The sequence below is a fragment of the Staurois parvus genome, unplaced genomic scaffold, assembly GCF_062004578.1.
Source record: "Staurois parvus isolate SC_StPar_1 unplaced genomic scaffold, SC_StPar_1.0 ptg001345l, whole genome shotgun sequence".
In the NCBI taxonomy this organism is placed as follows: Eukaryota; Metazoa; Chordata; class Amphibia; order Anura; family Ranidae; genus Staurois; species Staurois parvus.
The window spans coordinates 836,601-855,646 of record NW_028319141.1 but is presented as its reverse complement, the minus strand read 5'-3'; the positions used below and the strand labels follow the sequence as shown (position 1 = coordinate 855,646).

General features: G+C 45.9%; 1 pseudogene; it reads right to left on the bottom strand.

Moving 5' to 3' along the window:
* The window catches only part of LOC149436774 (uncharacterized), a 53,403-nt pseudogene that overhangs the window by 14,577 nt on the left and 19,780 nt on the right, over positions 1-19,046 (bottom strand).

Genomic DNA, 19,046 nt, shown 5'->3' with positions numbered 1-19,046 from the left:
CTGCCGCGGGGGGTCTCGAGGAGAGGTGAGAGGTCCGCTCTCCCCCGCTGTGGGGGACACGAGGAGAGGCCCGCTCTCCACCACCTTGGGGGAAACGAGGCCCGCTCTCCACTGCCTTAGGGGACACAAGGCCCGCTCTCCACCGCCTTGGGGGACTTGAGGTCCGCTCTCCACTGCCTTGGGGGACATGAGGCCCGCTCTCCACTGCCTTGGGGGGACACAAGGCCCGCTCTCCACCGCCTTGGGGGACATGAGGCCCACTCTCTACCACCTTGGGGGACACAAGGCCCGCTCTCCACCGCCTTGGAGGACATGAGGCCCACTCTCTACCACCTTGGGGGACACGAGGCCCGCTCTACACCACCTTGGGGGACACAAGGCCCACTCTCCACTGCCTTGGGGGACATGAGGCCCACTCTCTACCACCTTGGGGGACACGAGGCCCGCTCTACACCACCTTGGGGGACATGGAGCCCGCTCTACACCGCCTAGGGGCACATGGAGCATGCTCTACATCGCCTTGGGCACACGAGGCCCGCTCTACACTGCCTTGGGGGACATGAGGCCTGCTCTACACTGCCTTGGGGGACATGAGGCCTGCTCTATATTGCCTTGGGGGACACGAGGAGAGGCCCGCTCTACACCGGCGTGGGAGACACTTGAAGGAGAGACCCACCAACACTGCACATCCCTACACCCACCAGCTTAAGGTAAATTACATTAACTAAATTTACATCTTTTAAAAGAGACTTTAGTTACTAAAGATGCAGGAGATAAACAAAAAAATACAAAATGTTCACTCCAGGTTTAAAGCTGTAAAACGTGATATTTTGATTGCACCCCATTGCTATTAAGCTATTGCTGTGATGTTTAAATTGACATAAAGTTATGTTATAACTGCAGTTTTTTATATTTTGGACTATTTATTCTAAAGAAAAATGTAATTTCATAAGCTTTAAGGGGGTGTGGTTGGGGGCAGGGCTAGGGGCGGGGTTGGGGGCAGGGCTGGGGGTGGGGTTGGAGACAGACCTGGGCAAGGTGGGGTGGGGCAAATGGTGGAGAGTAAGGTTTTTGCCTGGCAAGTAGGTCTAGACTCGAAATTTTAAGCCCTGCTTTAAAGTATAAAAATATATATCAATCCTCTCAATGAAAATGTTAAACAAAGTACAGGGATAGAACAATCCTCAGAAGGGAACATGTAGGATGACAGGAAAGGCTCCTGACTGGTGAGATCCTCCAAACATAATGATGACATCCATGAACTGGAGCGAGCTCGTTGGGGTGATAAAGCCAATCTGGAAACACTGTGTAGACGTTCTCCAAGAACTCAGCACACTCCAGGTGTGGAGAAAGTCTCCAGGTGGGTTTAGCCTGTCATTTATCATAGATACAAACACACTGTAACCGGGATGGATCACTATGCCATTTGCTCTCTTTTTTAGTCTGCTGGCATAGCTGTGTCCAAATTCGATAGATCTGTACCTATGATCCGCTGTGCTTTATTTCTCCTCCCGAGACCGACACTTCCTATCCTCCACCCTACAGCCATCATACTACACTGCAGTGTGGATGGGAAGAATACTCTCCATGGTGCAATGATAGAAACTGACCAGAATTCCTGGACACCAAAACACCAATCATATGAATGTGGAACTCTTTGGCGTAATCCTCTTTGGACATACTGCAAAAAGTTCTGCAATGTCTTCTCTTCTCACCTTGGAACTCCTATCTGAAGATATCCACCTGTAAACTTGTACACAAAGGGCATTTACTCTGTCAAAGATCTGCTGAACAACACTTACATAAGAACGTTTCAGGATCCCAGCCTCACTTATTTTCTGGACCAGAAAGACTTCTACAAATTCCTCAGAATTAGACATATGCTACCTCACCTGCACTGGTGTGAGAACACTCAGCCCATGGGCCTCATAACACTCTTCAACAGCTCTACACCTTCCAGCTCCCATCTCTCTACCTTCTACCACCTACTCCAAAAACAAACTCATACAACCAAACTCCCAACGATGGGATTCTGAAGCTCTAATTCTCTATCTTTTAAAAAAAAAAACAATATTTTCTCATTTCTGTTATAAAAAATATCCAATTAAGTCAAATTTCATCATAAATTTAGGTCAAAATGTATTTTGCTATATGTCTTTGGTAAAAAAAAATCTCAATAACTGCATAATAATTGGTTTGTGTGAAAGTTATAGAACTACAAACTATGGGATAGATAATGGAATTTACACAGCTTTTACTTTCTGACTGCTCATCACATTTATTGAGGTGCTAAAATACCAGGACAGTACAAACACCCCCAAATGAGCCCTTTTCAGAAAGAAGACACCCTAAGCTATCTGCTGAGAGGCATGTTGAGTCCATGGAAGATTTTTTTTTTCCTTTTTTTTTCTCTTACACAAAATTGTCACTTAAGTGATATATTTCTCACACAAGCCATGGGTATATGTGGAATTACACCCCAAAATACATTCTGCTACTTCTACCAAGTATGGGGGTACCACATGTGAGACTTTTTGGGAGCCTAGCCACATACAGGAGTCTGAAATCCAATGACCACTTTGAAAGCCTTAAAGTGCACAACTTCCTCATTTCACTTCCTCACTACCTATCACAGTTTTGGAGGCCCTGAAATACCAGGATAGCGCCAACCCTGACCCCATATCTGGCACGCTTGCTGGGGAAAAATTGTTTGAATGCAAGGTGGCCATAAAAATTAATGAGGGATTCATCATCGCAGATTTTTTGCTGGGGAGTATAGACATCTGCACATTTTTGGTTGAGGTGATTTATGAAGGGCCTAATTTTGTGGAGTCAGTAAAATTCAGGGTCACCCCGAGGAGATGTCGTTGAAGTGCATAAAATGCAATATCTTCTCATATCTATGCCTGGCCATGGCAGCAGAGAACACGGCATATGATGAGTCGGGTCTGTGGACCAATACGACCGCAATTAATTTTTCTTAGTAATGCCCATGTTGAGGTTTAGGTCCAAAAAAACCTTAAATTGGGAAACCGTAATAGATTTCCATGCAAATAGTCTGGCAAGGTTTGAATTTGGGTTGGTGGCGATAAACTGTTGTGCATATAAATTGCTTTGATCCACAATTAATGCATACAGATCTTCTGTGAAAAACAGCTCCAAAAAATCAAGGGGAGGAGTTAAATTTGCTGTTTCCACCTGAATTCCGGGTTGGGCAGTGAATGGGGGAAGTACGGGTGCTGCAGAATGTGTGGGCTGCCAATCGGGATTTGCAAGCACATCCGGAAGGACACTAGGAGCTCTATGGGCCTGTGTGCAAATTCTTGGTGGCTGCGAGACAATACTTGTGCTCACCACTGCACCAGCTTGTACTGCACTTATGGGACTCACCATGTCACCAAGTCATACTGCAGTGCTGGTATGTGAAAGACCAGGATGTACTAGGCTGCTGGTGATCGCCAGTTCACCAAAAGGTAGTGTGGCACTAGTACTGGCACTCTGCTGCATATGAGAGTAATCATGCAATTGTACCACCTCAGCAACCTGGGAATGGGGTCGGGTATGCCTGACCTTGGCAGGGACCTCTTCTCCATCGTCTGAGCTATCTGTCAGGGTGCCGCTGCTGTCTACAGGTTCATATTCTGATGTGGATTGTGTCAGGGAGGCTTCCCCTTCACTCTCACCTGACATGCTCAGAATTCTGTGGCCTCTTCACTAGTGTAGCTTTCGTTGGACATTTTGGCCACTAAATTTATAGGTACCTAGCGTGACTCCCGGGAAAATAGAGCACCTGGATGTCAGGTGAACCGCTACAAAAAAATTTATTTGCAAGTGCAAGCAGAGATCAGGTCTGATTCTGCAAACACTACGGTTTTGTGTGCAATGTATGAAGTGACAGTTACTGACACTGCACTTGCTGGGGGAGAATGGGGGTTAAGCATAGGGGATAAACGCAGGTGCTGGCAGGTGCCGGGGCTGATCCCGCAAACGCTGCATTTTTGGGGACACTATACTATTGAGAATGCTGGTATAGTGCTGATCTGATCAAAGATATTGATCCATTCAGACACTATACTAGCAATGGAGGTTTATTGTGTATGAGTGTGTTCTTGGCAATCAAGGGGTTAAATGTGATGACTGGTGTAGTGACGGGCAATCTGACACTATCTGGAAGGGATGCTAACTGACACTAACGCTATGTGAAGTCGCTGGTGACACTAATACAGTGATCAGCAAAAAATCTGTACACTGTACTAATGACACTGGTGACAGGGCAGTGAAGGGGTTAACTGGGGGGGGATCAAGGGGTTAAATTTGTCCTAAATGAGATTTTACTGTGTGTGTGCAGTGTGTGGATCTGCTTTCTTCTCTCTCTGGGACGGAATGTGCTCAGAGAGAGAAGATTTCATCATTTCCTGTACCTGTGTAATGTAAACAAAGGTACATGAATATCTCTGATAGAGCAGGGATCGATCATCAGATCCGAACATCACTGGCCTGAACATGATGATTGATCGGTCAGGAACTGAATCACGGCAACAGCAGGTTGGTGCGTGCATGCATGCCTCTGGTCACCGCGGGAGCATGAACCATATATATATACATGATTTTGCACAGGGGGTCCGCCCTGTGGCAGTATTTCTATTATAGGGTGAACTTAAAGCGGTTAAGGAAAGCGCACGCTGTATTTCTATTTATTGACATTTTTGCACATTTATATGAGTATGTTTAGGTGTGGCCAGCATTGTTTTAGTTGAATTCACTGTTAAGTTGGTTTATTGATTGTTGATCACCTTTTTTAGCTGTTTATAAATATGGACACAGGAAGATCTCTGATTCTGTACAGGTGATCAGCAGGTCCAGGCCAGAAATCATTGGCCTGGACCTGATAATCGGCTTGTGTTGTACTGAATGACAGCACAGTCAGGGCGGTGGGCTCACACGTGTACATGTACTGTATGTGATCTGGAACAGAGGGGCTGCCCTGCCGCAGTATAAGTGTGGTGGTCGGTCCTGAACTGGGTAAAGTCAGATTGTTTGATGATCTTTTACTTACTTTGGTCCAGCCCAACACCTCCCTGCCAGTCCTATTCTCTGTACTCCATACATTTCCAATGCAGCGCTCGCCTCTTTAAAACAGAATGATGGTTTCCTTGGCCCACCTCCTACCTGGATTATTTGGGCATTCATCTCCCTCGCTCGTACAACACACTCCATGAGGCCAACTACATCCCCACTTTCAAATACTTGAGAGTCCTACTTCTGTCCTGGACTCATCTTCACCTCTCCTGGATAGGGAGGATCAGTGATGGAAAATTGGCAATTTTACCAAAACTCCTTTACTTGTCCTGTACTCTTCCCCATCCCCACCCCCACCGATCCCCATCTCCTCCTATACTCTGAAATCTTTTTAAAATCAGGTCTTGTGATTCAACTAAGCAGACAAAGGGCCACGAATCCCAAGACATGCTATGTATATACATAAGGAACAAGGAGGTTTGGGTGCTCCAAATGTTACTAAATATTTCTTGGTGCCCAGATTACCCCACTAACCCCCCTTTACACCACAATACATGGCTCCTTATGGGCTGACTTAGAAGCATTGCTCTGTTCTCAAACTTCTCAACATTCACTCCCATGGAGTCCTCCTAAATCCAGACCTACGTCTATCAGCCTCTTGATGGGTCACACACTCTGCACCAGGAACTCTAATAAATATTCCAGGAACTTCATATCCCCTCACTTGCCTCTCTGTCCTCTTTTGGGCGATCCTACAAAGCTCCTCAAACGGTTACAAACATTACTAACCTGCCACCTTCACAGGAGCCCTTGGTAAATCTTATGGCATTTGAAGCCCCCAAACCTCACAAGTTCCCAATTTAAATTGGCTATAAATGTTCTACTAGCAGCAAAACAAAGACTTGGAAACAAGAGCTTGGCCCCCTCGTGGAAGTCCATCTTAGCAAAGATGTCGTCTAAGCCAGATGTCTAATAAGAAATTCTTAGAAACCTGGGCCCCGTGTATACATTACACTCACCCCCCCATGTCCCCTGACACCTACACACTGCTATAGGCATTGAGGCCCCAGGTTTCTGGTAAGGGGGTCCCCGATGTCCTCCCTCTGTTCTTCATCTTACCACCTTGTTCTATTTCCTTCCCTCTTCCTTTTCTCTCGGCCCCCTGACCTGGGAGGCCTTGGTTACTGGGTATCTTGCCTATCCTCTGTGCAGGACCCGACTCTCACACCCAGTCCAAGAGTGTCTCCCAAATTATGGCTAACTCAAGATTTCCCCTCCCCCTCATTTTATTCTCTTCTCCTTCCCTAATTATCCTCTTGTTGCCATTCTTACAATGTGTATGGTTACTGTAAACCCGATCTTGTAACACGCCGCGCTCATTGATCTTTATATCCATCACTTGTATTCTCTTGTATGATTTACGGATGCACGCTGGAATTGTTTTCATGGGTTGGTTACTTCTGAACATTTGTACGAGTTGCACAATGTATCCTACAAAACTTTAATAATAAAAACTTACTGCAAGTGAAAGTTAGTTGGACAAATGTGAGGAGCATTTCCCCCGCCGAGATACATTGTGGCCATCATTTATTTTACACAATGATTTCCTATGATGGTCAGCTCCATCTAGTGGCCTCAATGCAGTATTTTCCTGAAATCCCTCTGTGATATGGGGGTTTGTTAGCTCCTGTGGTAGATGTTTGTGAGTGAGTCCACGTCAGTCAAGACTTGCGGTTTATCGGCACGGCAGCCCACTTTTATTAAGAAGGAAAATGAAAGTCTTTACACCATAAGGTTTCCCACGCAGGGGATTGTCCAGCTTTGTCAATACATCAGATCACTGAAAATGCTAGCTCACCTGGCTACACTTCAGGAGCACCACTGATCTTTACACTGGTCCCCAGACTAGGACTTCTTCAGGATTACTCAGCCTTGGTTACAGCACCTCACTACACAGGCCCACTCCTGGACTCTAAATAGGGTTCCCCAGCCCCCCTCAAGCTTGATCACTCCTCCATTGACTTCTGGACTCCCTCCACCCCCATGGATTCCCTCCAGCCCCCTGGACTCACAAGCCACTTCAGGTCCCCCAGACTCTTGGAGCTGTCCTGACTTTCCCAGTCCTTGGGCAAGGAATCCCACCTCACAAGGGATGCAGTCTCCAGCAGGAACCCCCAGCTCTCCTGACAGGGTCTTGTCTCCAAATGGCAGAAGACCTGGCCTATAATGATCTGCCCACCTATGTACTCACACAGGCTGCAGGCATCTAGCAAAGCCTGGACATGGGACTGAAGGTCTTGTCCCCACCAAGAATCTCTGGAACCTTCAAGCTCCAGGTCCTGACCCGGAACTACCAAATCCATTGACAACCTAGAACAGTTTTCTCTGCTCACAAAATACATGTTGGAGCTTCTCAAACAGCAGCCAGGAGGACCCGGTGTCATTGTCACGGTAGCAGGACCTCACACTTCCACACCTCCATCAGACCTCCAAGTGTTTGTGAGAGCTTCTGCTAGAACATTGACTCCATTTTTATTCTTCTTCTATCAATGGCCGACCCGGTCCCACACTTCATCCATGTCTTTGGGGGCCTCTCATCTCCTTATCAACTGTTTCTTCCATGATGAAGATCAGCCATGGAGTATATCTGAGGTGTATATCAGGGTGTGCTTCTTCCCCACATGAGAGCTGGGATGTCCAGCAACATTAATCTAGAAGACATTTCCCGCACTCAAGGCACTAATACACCTCCTGGGTTGTGTGGGATCCCTGATGTACAGGAAGACAGGACTTCATTGAGGAACATTTCCCTCACTCAGGACAGGAAAGTGGCTTCTCCCCTGTGTGAGATCTCTAATGTCTGTAAAAACTGGATTTGTCTGAAAAACATTTCCCTCACTCAGGAGAGGAATACGGCTTCTTCCCCGTGTGAGATCTCTGATGTCTGTAAAAACTGGACTTGTCTGAAAAACATTTCCCGCACACTGGACAGGAATACGGCTTTTCTCCTGTGTGACATCTCTGATGTATAACAAGTCCTGATTTGTATACAAAACATTTCCCGCACTCAGGACAGGAAAGTGGCTTCTCCCCAGTGTGAGATCTCTGATGTCTGTAAAGAATAGACTTGTCTGAAAAACATTTCCCGCACTCAGGACAGGAATACGGCTTTTCCCCTGTGTGACTTCTCTGATGTACAACAAGTTTTGATTTTTGTGCAAAACATTTCCCACACTCAGAACAGGAATATGGCTTCATTCCCTTGTGCAGTCTCTGATGATTATAAATACTGGACTTAGCTGAAAAACATTTCCCGCACTCAGGACATGAGTATGGTTTTTCACCCGTGTGAGACCTCTGATGTTTGACAAGATCTGATTTTTGTACAAAACATTTCCCACACTCAGAACAGGAAAATGGCATCTTCCCCGTGTGAGATCTCTGATGTCTGCAAAGACTGGACTGCTGTGAAAAACATTTCCCGCACTCAAGACAAGAAAACGGATTCTCCCCTGTGTGCATTCTCAGATGTTTGTGAAGACTGGACTTTACTGAAAAACATTTCCCACACTCAGAACAGGAAAACGGCGTCTCCCCAGTGTGCATTCTCCCATGGCTGTGAAGACTGGACTTCACTGAAAAACATTTCCCACATTCAAAACAGGAAAATGGCATTTCCCTTGTGTGAGATCTCAGATGTTTGTGAAGATTAGACTTCTCTGAAAAACATCTCCCGCACTCAGGACATGAATACGGCTTCTCTCCTGTGTGAGATCTCTGATGTGTGTAAAGATTGGACTTAGCTGAAAAACATTTCCCACACTCAGGGCAAGAATGTGGCTTCTCTCCTGTGTGAGATCTTTTATGATCATCAAGTTTGGATTTATAATGGAAACACTTCCAGCACTCAGGACAGGAATATGGCTTCTCAGCTGTGTGAAGCCTTTGGTGCGTTTTAAGATTAGACTTTTGTGAAAAACATTTCCCGCACACATGACAGAAATATGGTTTTTCACCTGTGTGAGATCTTTTATGCTCATTAAGATGGAATTTAGAAGGGAAAAATTTCCCGCACTCTGTACAGGAGAACCTCTTCTCTGTTGGAAGGCCGGCCCGGTCCCGCACAGTCTGAGGTTCCTCAGGATACGAGGAATCCGATGGTCCATCTACACTGGGTGGTGCCGGATGAACATTGGAGGGAGCCGGGTTTTCTCCTGGACTATACTGTGTGATGTCCTCATCTTCTACTTTCCAGTCTGGAGACAAAGTGAGACAATCCTCGGAGGTTTTCCTCATCTCCTGGCCATGGACTAAAATACAAAGACAAAGAGGATTACTAGACAGGAGCTGATTGGTTCCCCCAAACCAGGACTCCGCCCACATCAGGCAGCTTGGTCTCTGAGGAGCTTACAATTCCACCCTCAAGGGAACTAGGAAATGGCTCCTCTGATCTCCTACCAGGTCATTTCTTTATTCATGGACCTTAGTCAGAGAGTGAGGAAACAACCAGAACTGTCTTTTATAGGAGGGACAGTGATGAGGGGATTATAGGACGAGGGTCCCCACCCCCTCTATCACTCATCGCCATCTTACCAACACAAGAAGTACTGCACTTCCTTATTTAGTCCATGATTTAGTCATGAAGAACAGCGGGGCTGAGCCCCACCAGAGGTCAGAGAGTGAGGATGGGGGGAAAACAACCAAGATGAAGACTGGACTGATCCTGAAGACCACCATCATTGGGGTATTGACTCCTCCCTCATTATCACTTTCTGTTTAAGGGTCCAAAGTTGGAGGATGTTATCACATTATTATCACCATGTAAAAGTCTGTGCTCCAATCACATCATCCGATATAAAATGTCCAGCTGGGAGGAAATGGGAGCAAAAGAAGTAAGGCCGATGTAATGTACAACTTATTATACAGGATACAAAAGTTATGACTATACAGTCAGATAATGTAATGTACAACACAGAGTATACAGTGAAGACAATAATGATTTGCTCCCCTGCAGATTTTGTAGGTTTGCCCACTTACAGAGAAATGAAGGGTCTATCATTTTTATCATAGGTGCATTTTAAATGAGAGAGACAGAAAAATCCAGAAAAAACACAACACAAATGTTATAAATGGAGTTGCAGTTCAGTGAGTAAAACAAGTATTTGATCCCCCACCAACCAACAATGATTCTGCCTCCCCCAGACTGGCTAGGTGCTCATGTGGTCACAGATCAGTAATATAAGAAGGTGCTGCTAATGACAACTCATTATGTGTATAAAAGACACCTGTCCACAGAATCTCTTTCTTGGGCACCACCATGGGCAAGACCAAAGAGCTGTCAAAGGATATCAGGGACATGATTGTAGACCTGCACAAGGCTGGAATGGGCTACAAGACTACCAGCAAGAAGCTTGGTGAGGAGACAAATGTTGGAGCGATTATTCACAAATGGAAGAAATACAAAGTAACCACCAATCGCCCTCCTTGGTCTGGAGCTCCATGCAGAATGTCACCTCATGGGGTAAAGATGATCATAAGAAAAGTGAGGGATCAGCCCAGAACTACACGGGAGGAGCTTGTGAATGATGTCATGGCAGTTGGGACCACAGTCACCAAACCATTGGTAATACAATCCGCTGCCTTGGACTGAAATCCTGCAGTGCCCGCAAGGTCCCACTCCTCAAGAAGGTACATGTATAGGCCCATCTGACGTCTGCCAATGAACATCTAAATGATTCAGAGAAGGATTGGGAGAGAGTACTGTGGTCAGAGGAGATCAGAATTGATCTCTTTGGCATTAACTTGACTCATCGTGTTGGAAGGAAATAAAATGCTGACTATGACCCTAAGAACACCATCCCTACAGTCAAGCATGGAGGTGGACACATTATGCTTTGGGGCTGTTTCTCTTCTAAAGGTTCAGGCCAACATTGCCACATTGAGGGGCCAATAGATGGGGCCATGTATTGTGAAATCTTGGATTAGAACCTTCTTCCCTCAGCCAGAACACTAAAGATGGGCCGTGGATGGGTCTTCCAGCATGACAATGACCCAAAACGTACCGCCAAGACAACAAACGAGGGGCTCAAGAAATAGCACGTTATGGTCATGGAGTGGCCTAGCCAGTCTCCAGACCTTCATCCTATAGAACATTTATGGAGGGAGATGAAACTTTGAGTTGCCAAGAAACCTTCAGGATTTAGAGAAGATCTGTAAAGAAGAGTGGACCAAAATCCCTCCTGAGATGTGTGCAAACCTGGGAACCAACTACAAGAAACGTCTGACCTCTGTGCTCGCCAACAAGGGTTCCTCCACCAAGTACTAAGTCATGTTTTACTTGGGGATCGAATACTTATTTTACACTCCATTTATAACATTTGTATTGTGTTTTTTCTGAATTTTTGGTTGATATTCTGTCTCTATCATTTAAAATACACCTATGAAAAAAATATGTACCCTTCATTTCTTTGTAAGTGGGCAAATTTACAAAATATGCAGGGGATAAAATAATTATTTTCCCCACTGTATAGTGCAGGGGTCAGGAGGATGTAATGTACAACATGGAGTATATAGTGCAGGGGTCAGGAGGATGTAATGTACAACATGGAGTATATAGTGCAGGGGTCAGGAGTATGTAATGTACAACATAGAGTATATAGTGCAGGGGTCAGGAGGATGTAATGTACAACATGGAGTATATAGTGCAGGGGTCAGGAGTATGTAATGTACAACAGAGTATATAGTGCAGGGGTCAGGAGGATGTAATGTACAACACAGAGTATATAGTGCAGGGGTCAGGAGTATGTAATGTACAACATAGAGTATATAGTGCAGGGGTCAGGAGGATGTAATGTACAACACAGAGTATATAGTGCAGGGGTCAGGAGGATGTAATGTACAACACAGAGTATATAGTGCAGGGGTCAGGAGTATGTAATGTACAACATAGAGTATATAGTGCAGGGGTCAGGAGTATGTAATGTACAACATGGAGTATATAGTGCAGGGGTCAGGAGTATGTAATGTACAACATAGAGTATATAGTGCAGGGGTCAGGAGGATGTAATGTACAACATAGAGTATATAGTGTGGGGGTCAGGAGTATGTAATGTACAACATAGAGTATATAGTGCAGGGGTCAGGAGTATGTAATGTACAACATAGAGTATATAGTGCAGGGGTCAGGAGGATGTAATGTACAATATAAATTATACAGTGTAAGGGTCAGGACTTGTTATCTTTGTATTCAATGGAAACTTAAATATTTACTGTAGACAAGCTGCAGAGATCCCACACCGCTGCCTCCCATCTCCTGAGACTGCACTCAGTGACTTGGGTCTGAGACACTACAGACATATCCCTCCACCCGGCACAGCCAGCAGATAAAAGAGCAAGGAACCCTGGGAGAAATGTTCTGTCAGAGATCTTGGACATGTCTATGTCCACAGACATCTATGGTGAAAATTAACATATTTCTGCCAGCTGAACCCCAGAACCTCCATAAATCCAGTCTAGATACATAAATTGTGTCTGCAGCACAGAGAAGGAAGATTATCCGAGAGAAATCCAGGAATACAGGACGGGGAACACAGCTCAGGAAAGTGACCAGGGGATTACAGGCTGATATCACCCAGTCCCCGCCCTACTCTGGACCAATCAGTGAGCAGTATGGGTGGAGGAATGGATTTAGTGTTCATGACCCACCTGTGCTGATCTCTGTAGGAGTGTCCTCCTCTATAAATGTCCCCGTTATTCCATCCTCCTCCATAGACTGCTGATCATCCCTCACATACGCCTCTTCTTCTTCTGCTTTCACCTCAAATTCTATATCGATTGGATCTCCACTCTAAATCAAGGAAATGAGAGAAAATATCATCTGTAAAATATAAGGTCACATAAAAAAACTCCACACATTGTCTCTATGAGTCCATGTTCTAGTTGCTCCATCCCACCAACCTTGTAATGATGAGGGATGGTGTGACCTTCCTGTGTGGAATCCCGGGAATACAGAGGATGGGGACATCTCTCTGGTGGGTTCCTGTAGCTGGATGACTCCACCATGGTGTCCTGGTACAGATCTTTGTGTTCTTTTAGAAGCTCTGACTCCTCCATCCCCCCATCCTCCTCCTCTTTTATCTCTTCTTTAACCTCAGCTTTAGGATCTCTCAGGTTTCCACTCTGAATATATAATAAAAATGACATCAATGGTAACAATGCAGATAATGTACAGATCCTAATGATACTATCAGTGATTGTTCCTCATCTACCTGATGATGGTGAGGGATGGTGTGACCTTCCTGTGTGGAATCCCGGGAATACAGAGGACGGGGACATCTCTCTGGTGGGTTCCCATGACTGGATCCATCTGTAGGAAACACACACACTGACTGAATCCATTGTTTCTATGTGTTTATCAGATGATGGGGGATCTAGGTGGATCCTCCGTACTGCTCTCTCCTTTACAATAAAGTCTCCTCTTACCCGGTGATGTGAGGGGCGGCTGATTGTCCATCATGACGTCCTTGTAGAGATCCTTGTGTCCTTCTAAATACTCCCACTCCTCCATGGAGAAATAGACAGTGACACCCTGACACCTTATAGGAACCTGACACACACAATGATACAGTCACCATCCAGACACATCCCTTGTCTGTTACTGGAGAATGTCCCAGAATTCCCGGCACCGCTCACCTCTCCTGTCAGCAGCTCAGTGATCTCTCTGGTGACTTCTAGAATCTTCTTCTTCTTTCTCTCTTCTATCAGGGAGGGAGGTGGAGGCAATGTGATGTCATATGATCTCCAGACTTCACAGGAGGAAAACTCTACATCTGAACACAAATAGTCACATCAAATGATATTCCCAGAATCCTCCTCACCTCTCCATTCAGGTCTCCATTTTATTAAAGCCCCACTTCAGGCTGAGGTATAATTCCCCCCCACAGGACCCCCACACTACGCAGGGTATAGGCTTGGAGTAAGCAATTCTGATATAACAGGACAAACAGCCCCACTTTGTTAGTGAGAATAACAAGTACCTGCTGACATCCTGAGAACATCAGAAAAAAAAGCCAGATGGAGGGACATTGGGGGGAGGAGCTGTGAGGTCAGTGTGATGTCATAGGATTCTCTGACTCTGGATGGAGGGTCATTGGGAGGAGGAGCTGTGAGGTCAGTGTGATGTCATAGGATTCTCTTACTCTGGATGGAAGGACATTGGGAGGAGGAGCTGTGAGGTCAGTGTGATGTCATAGGATTCTCTGACTCTAGTTAGAAGGACATTGGGAGGAGGAGCTGTGGGGGGCGCTCTGTGAGGTTTCTGTACATCTCTCCTGGGTGTGTCCCACCTCTCCAAACATGAAAGATGACCTTTGTCTTTGGGCTTTTCCAGGACACATCATATTTCTCAGATCTCCGTGTGCTCCGGAGACTTTACTGATCACATTGTAGGATGAATATCTGAGACTGGGATCATTATGGAGAAATATGCTTTCATCACATTTACAGCAAATTACATTTTTCTCTCTTTCTTCCTATTTGAATCTTATGAAACAAAGACATAGATATTCCAATCCCCTAAATATCCCCCCATCCCCCGCCTCTAACTAAAGTCATAAAATCCATTAGTATAGACTGATGAGGTGAGAAGGTGACACATCTCCACAGTGAGGAGAATGTTCCGGCCCCGGAAGTGGGGGAATGTTCTGCCCCTGAAGGGGTTAATATGGGTTCCCACACTATATATGTGTGTATCATCATCTGCTGGAGATAAAAGACGTCACAGTGACTATGGAGGAAGAGGACGGACATGACTATGGAGGAAGAGGACAGACATGACTATGGAGGAAGAGGACGGATGTGATTATGGAGGAAGAGGACGGACATGACTATGGAGGAAGAGGACGGACACGACTATGGAGGAAGAGGACGGACACGACTATGGAGGAAGAGGAGGGACAGGACTATGGAGGAAGAGGACGGACACGACTATGGAGGAAGAGGAGGGACGTGACTAAGGAGGAAGAGGACAGACGTGACTACGGAGGAAGAGGACAGACGTGACTACGGAGGAAGAGGACAGACGTGACTACGGAGGAAGAGGACGGACGTGACTACGGAGGAAGAGGACAGACATGATGGGGGTTATTGGGTGTAAATAGAACATAACATCTTATTACCTCCTCTGCTGCCACTTCTAGCAATGTCTCCTCTCTACTTCCTGTCTGTATTTGACATCACTTCCTGTCTGTACCTGACATCACTTCCTGTCTGTCTTCCATAGAGACTTCCTGTCTGGGTAGAAGTGAGATCCCCACCTTGTGGAGCTCAGAGGAACTGCAGCCCCGAGAAGCGTCTGGTAGTGTGACCCCGGCCTTGTGCTGGGTGTGTATGGACTGTAGATCCTTATAGAGGGGTCACCTCCACTCCCACCAAGGGGGACAGAAATATATGACTGCCTAGTCCAGCCTTTCTCAGCCAGGGGTCCTCCAAAGGTTTCTAGGGGCTCCTTCAGCAATGAACAATTCCTTTCTCTTAGTAACAAATGGTATCAATGATCTGTAAAATCCATTTCTTGGAATACATCACAGGACACGAAGCATCTTTATAAATCTTTATGTTATGCCCACCTACAGGTGGTCGGACATTGGCAAACAATAGACAGGACGTCCCCTTGTAGACCATAAGCAGGCGTTTATCGGGCATTTGAGGAGCGTTTGTAACGCTCTTCAAATGGCTATGAGAATTATACACATGGCAGCACACAGTGCTGTTCACACTGAAGCGTTAGCATCACGTCATGGTAAAAATGACACCTCTTGTCCAGTCAGGAGGGATTGAAGCTTTTCAATGCCTCCCATTCAAATCTATGGTAACGCTCCACAAATGCAGGCGTTTGTATGGCAGTTGCGGTGCTTTAATAATGTTTTAAAAAAATGATTCATGAGGAATATCATGTCCCATAATTTCCTGAAATGATAGAAGAGAGCATAGAGTGTCCTTTTGTAAAGATGGCTGACATCAATGTCTCCATGTTGGCCCAGGAGGTAGAATGATATGATCCCAGCACCCCAACCTACTGTGATGCATACAGAAAGCACGAGGCATGGATTGATGGATGTAAAGTGGTCAGTGCCAACAGCTGGGAATCACTTTCTCCAGAGGAGAGGGAGAATAAACGTCAGTCCTTTTCTTTCATGGACAACATTTTGCACACTGCCCCTACGCACAGATATCAGTCACGTGGCCAAGTCCCATGTGCCCACACATGCTGCATTTTATTCAAATGTGTGACTGCACATGCTCAGAAAAATAGGATTTCAGTTGTACATGTTGTAATATTGTTCCTTTTCTGGAACAGTAAAAACATCAAGAAACGTTGGAAGTCACTCAGGGACAGGTTCTAGAAGGATCTGACGGCGTTATCTACCCACCCAAGTGGTTCTGCTGCAAAAAAAGTGAAAACGCAGCAACTGTTTAATGAGCTTCAGTTCTTGAAGGCTGCAATGAACAGGAGACTGTATGTATTTCCCGATGGAATCTGCCTTGATACAGCGGGTAGAATAATGATTTGATCTCCTGCAGGTTTGCCCATAAAGAAATGAAAGATCCATCATTTTTATCCTAGATGTATTTAAAATATTAGACAGAATATCAACCAAAATGCAGAAACACACACATGGTACAAATGGTACAAAGTGAGTAAAATACCTTCCCTCTACCTTACCAAATCTACAGGGGATCAAACACTTCCTTCCCCCACTGTGTCATGTACATGTGATGCTGCCTACTGACAATTGTCCTACAACTTTACATGGTTTTCTTTTCCTTCACACAGAACTTCAGGAAATATTTCTGACAGTCAAGATGTCTCCACTCCTGACAAGGAGAACCTGGAAATGACAGACATGGAGAACCTGGAAACAACAGACATGGAGAACCTGGAAATGACAGACATGGAGAACCTGGAAATGACAGACATGGAGAACCTGGAAATGACAGACATGGAGAACCTGGAAACCACAGACATGGAGAACCTGGAAACCACAGACATGGGGGATTAGCAGTGCATTTCTCCTACTACGCCCTCCACTTCCCCCATTCCAAGCACCACAAGGAGTGATGGGACACGGAGCTCTGCTTCTTCCAGACAAGCTGATGACACAATTCCTCCAACCCAATGTGTGGAAGTATGGAAGGAAATGAGGCCACTAATGCAGGAGTCACGTGATGGGCAAACAGGTGGATTTGTGACCTCTATGGCACACGACATGAGGCAGATTCCAGCACATGGCCTATCAGCCCTGTAATATCATCTCCTTGGGGTCATACAGAGCTACATGTACATGTCATCTGCTCCACCCCCACCACAATCTGTGCAATACTCCAATTCCCCAAATCCAAGATATACACAACATAGCGCCCCTTCATATTCAGCACACGCAACATTTCCACGCCACCCATCAGAGTATAATTGACAACAGGCGGGTCTGGAGAAGGTGACAACACCCAGCCTGGCCATTCTACTCATTCTACTCATACTGACCATTCCTCATCTGAGCCAGTGTATAGAAACGTGGACATTATACACACTAGCAATTCAAAAAAACAGCCATAACATTATGACTACCCACCCAATATTGAGTAGGTCCCTGAACTCAAGCAGACCTTGGAAGGTGTGTCTGGGATGTTGACAACACTTTCCAAAAGCAGTTTACTGTGAACTCCAGAATGCCTTCCTCTCTGGTAACGGTCAGTGGTCATAATGTTATGGCTTATCAGTGTATAGGTGTAAGTATATGGAAATGTAGAGGAGGAGATGACTCCTATCTGTGACTGCTGTAACCTGACCCCCTGTGAAAGCTGACACTGGCACTGGACACGGACAAGGCAGTCAGGGATTTCAGACCCTCCCTTCTCCTCTCAGACTGTAATACAGAGAGAGCCAATCAGAAGAGCTATTAAAGGAGCCAATGACAGGGACTTTCTCAGCAGGAGGTGCAGCTGCAAAGCATTGTGGGATATGCAGTCCTGAACAGAAATGGCCTGATAGGCTGATATGAGGGATGAAACTACAGAGACCAGCATGCTTAGTGAGAGCAGAGTGAAGGACTCCATCTTGTTTTTCCTGCATGTGGCAGGAGACAGTCTGGACCTGGCAGAGAAGTGCTCAGGGTCAGTTCACTCCATGTTTAGGTATCTGCATCAGTCAGGGAACATCCAACCTGAGAGATGTGGCCTACAGTACAGTGCCTACACCGACAGTGTGAAGGGCCCATCGTGAGGTGACCACAGGAGCCGGTCATTTCCAGGACCATGGTTTGGGTCTTAGTCCCAGGATCTGGTGAGAGGGATTTTGCCCCCTGGCAGATGACAGGAACATGGCACACAGAGACATGACACTTCTCCCATACTCACCAGGCACTGGGTTGTGTAGATGGTCCTGCTATACAGACACAGTGTTTGCTTTGCTATACAAATCCTGCCACGGGATTACAATGATACTTTACCATAGGAGTGTAAGTGCACCAATGAAAGTGTCTCGCTGAAGATCCCAACATTCATCCTGTTACCAAGAGACTGAAGTTACTGGTGCCATACGGGCACGCGCATGCGTATTCAGGCCTCTATATTGCATGGTGTGGGAGGGAATAGCTCTACCTTGGAAAGTAGCTATGAAGCATCAGTTGGGCGCAGTGTTTGCCTATTGGGCTTGTGGTGTCGGGGGTTAGAAGGGAGAAGTCTGACACCACAGAGAGTCATCCTTCTGCTCTCCTCCTGCTTGGACATCATAGAGCTGAGTTTATGTAAAGGGGTTTAGACCCACTTTGAGGGCGCCATGTAAGTGTTTCCTCTGCTCTTGGGGTTATTCACGGTTGGAATCCCCTGAAAGCAGCCTGAGTGTAAAAGTGAGCTATATTGCTTCCGGTCTCAGGATTTGCTGTTCTCTTGATTCACCGAACGTATACCTGTTGTTCATGTTTATTACTTCCCATAGAGGTCTTACAGTAAAGCTGATCTCTGTGTTTATT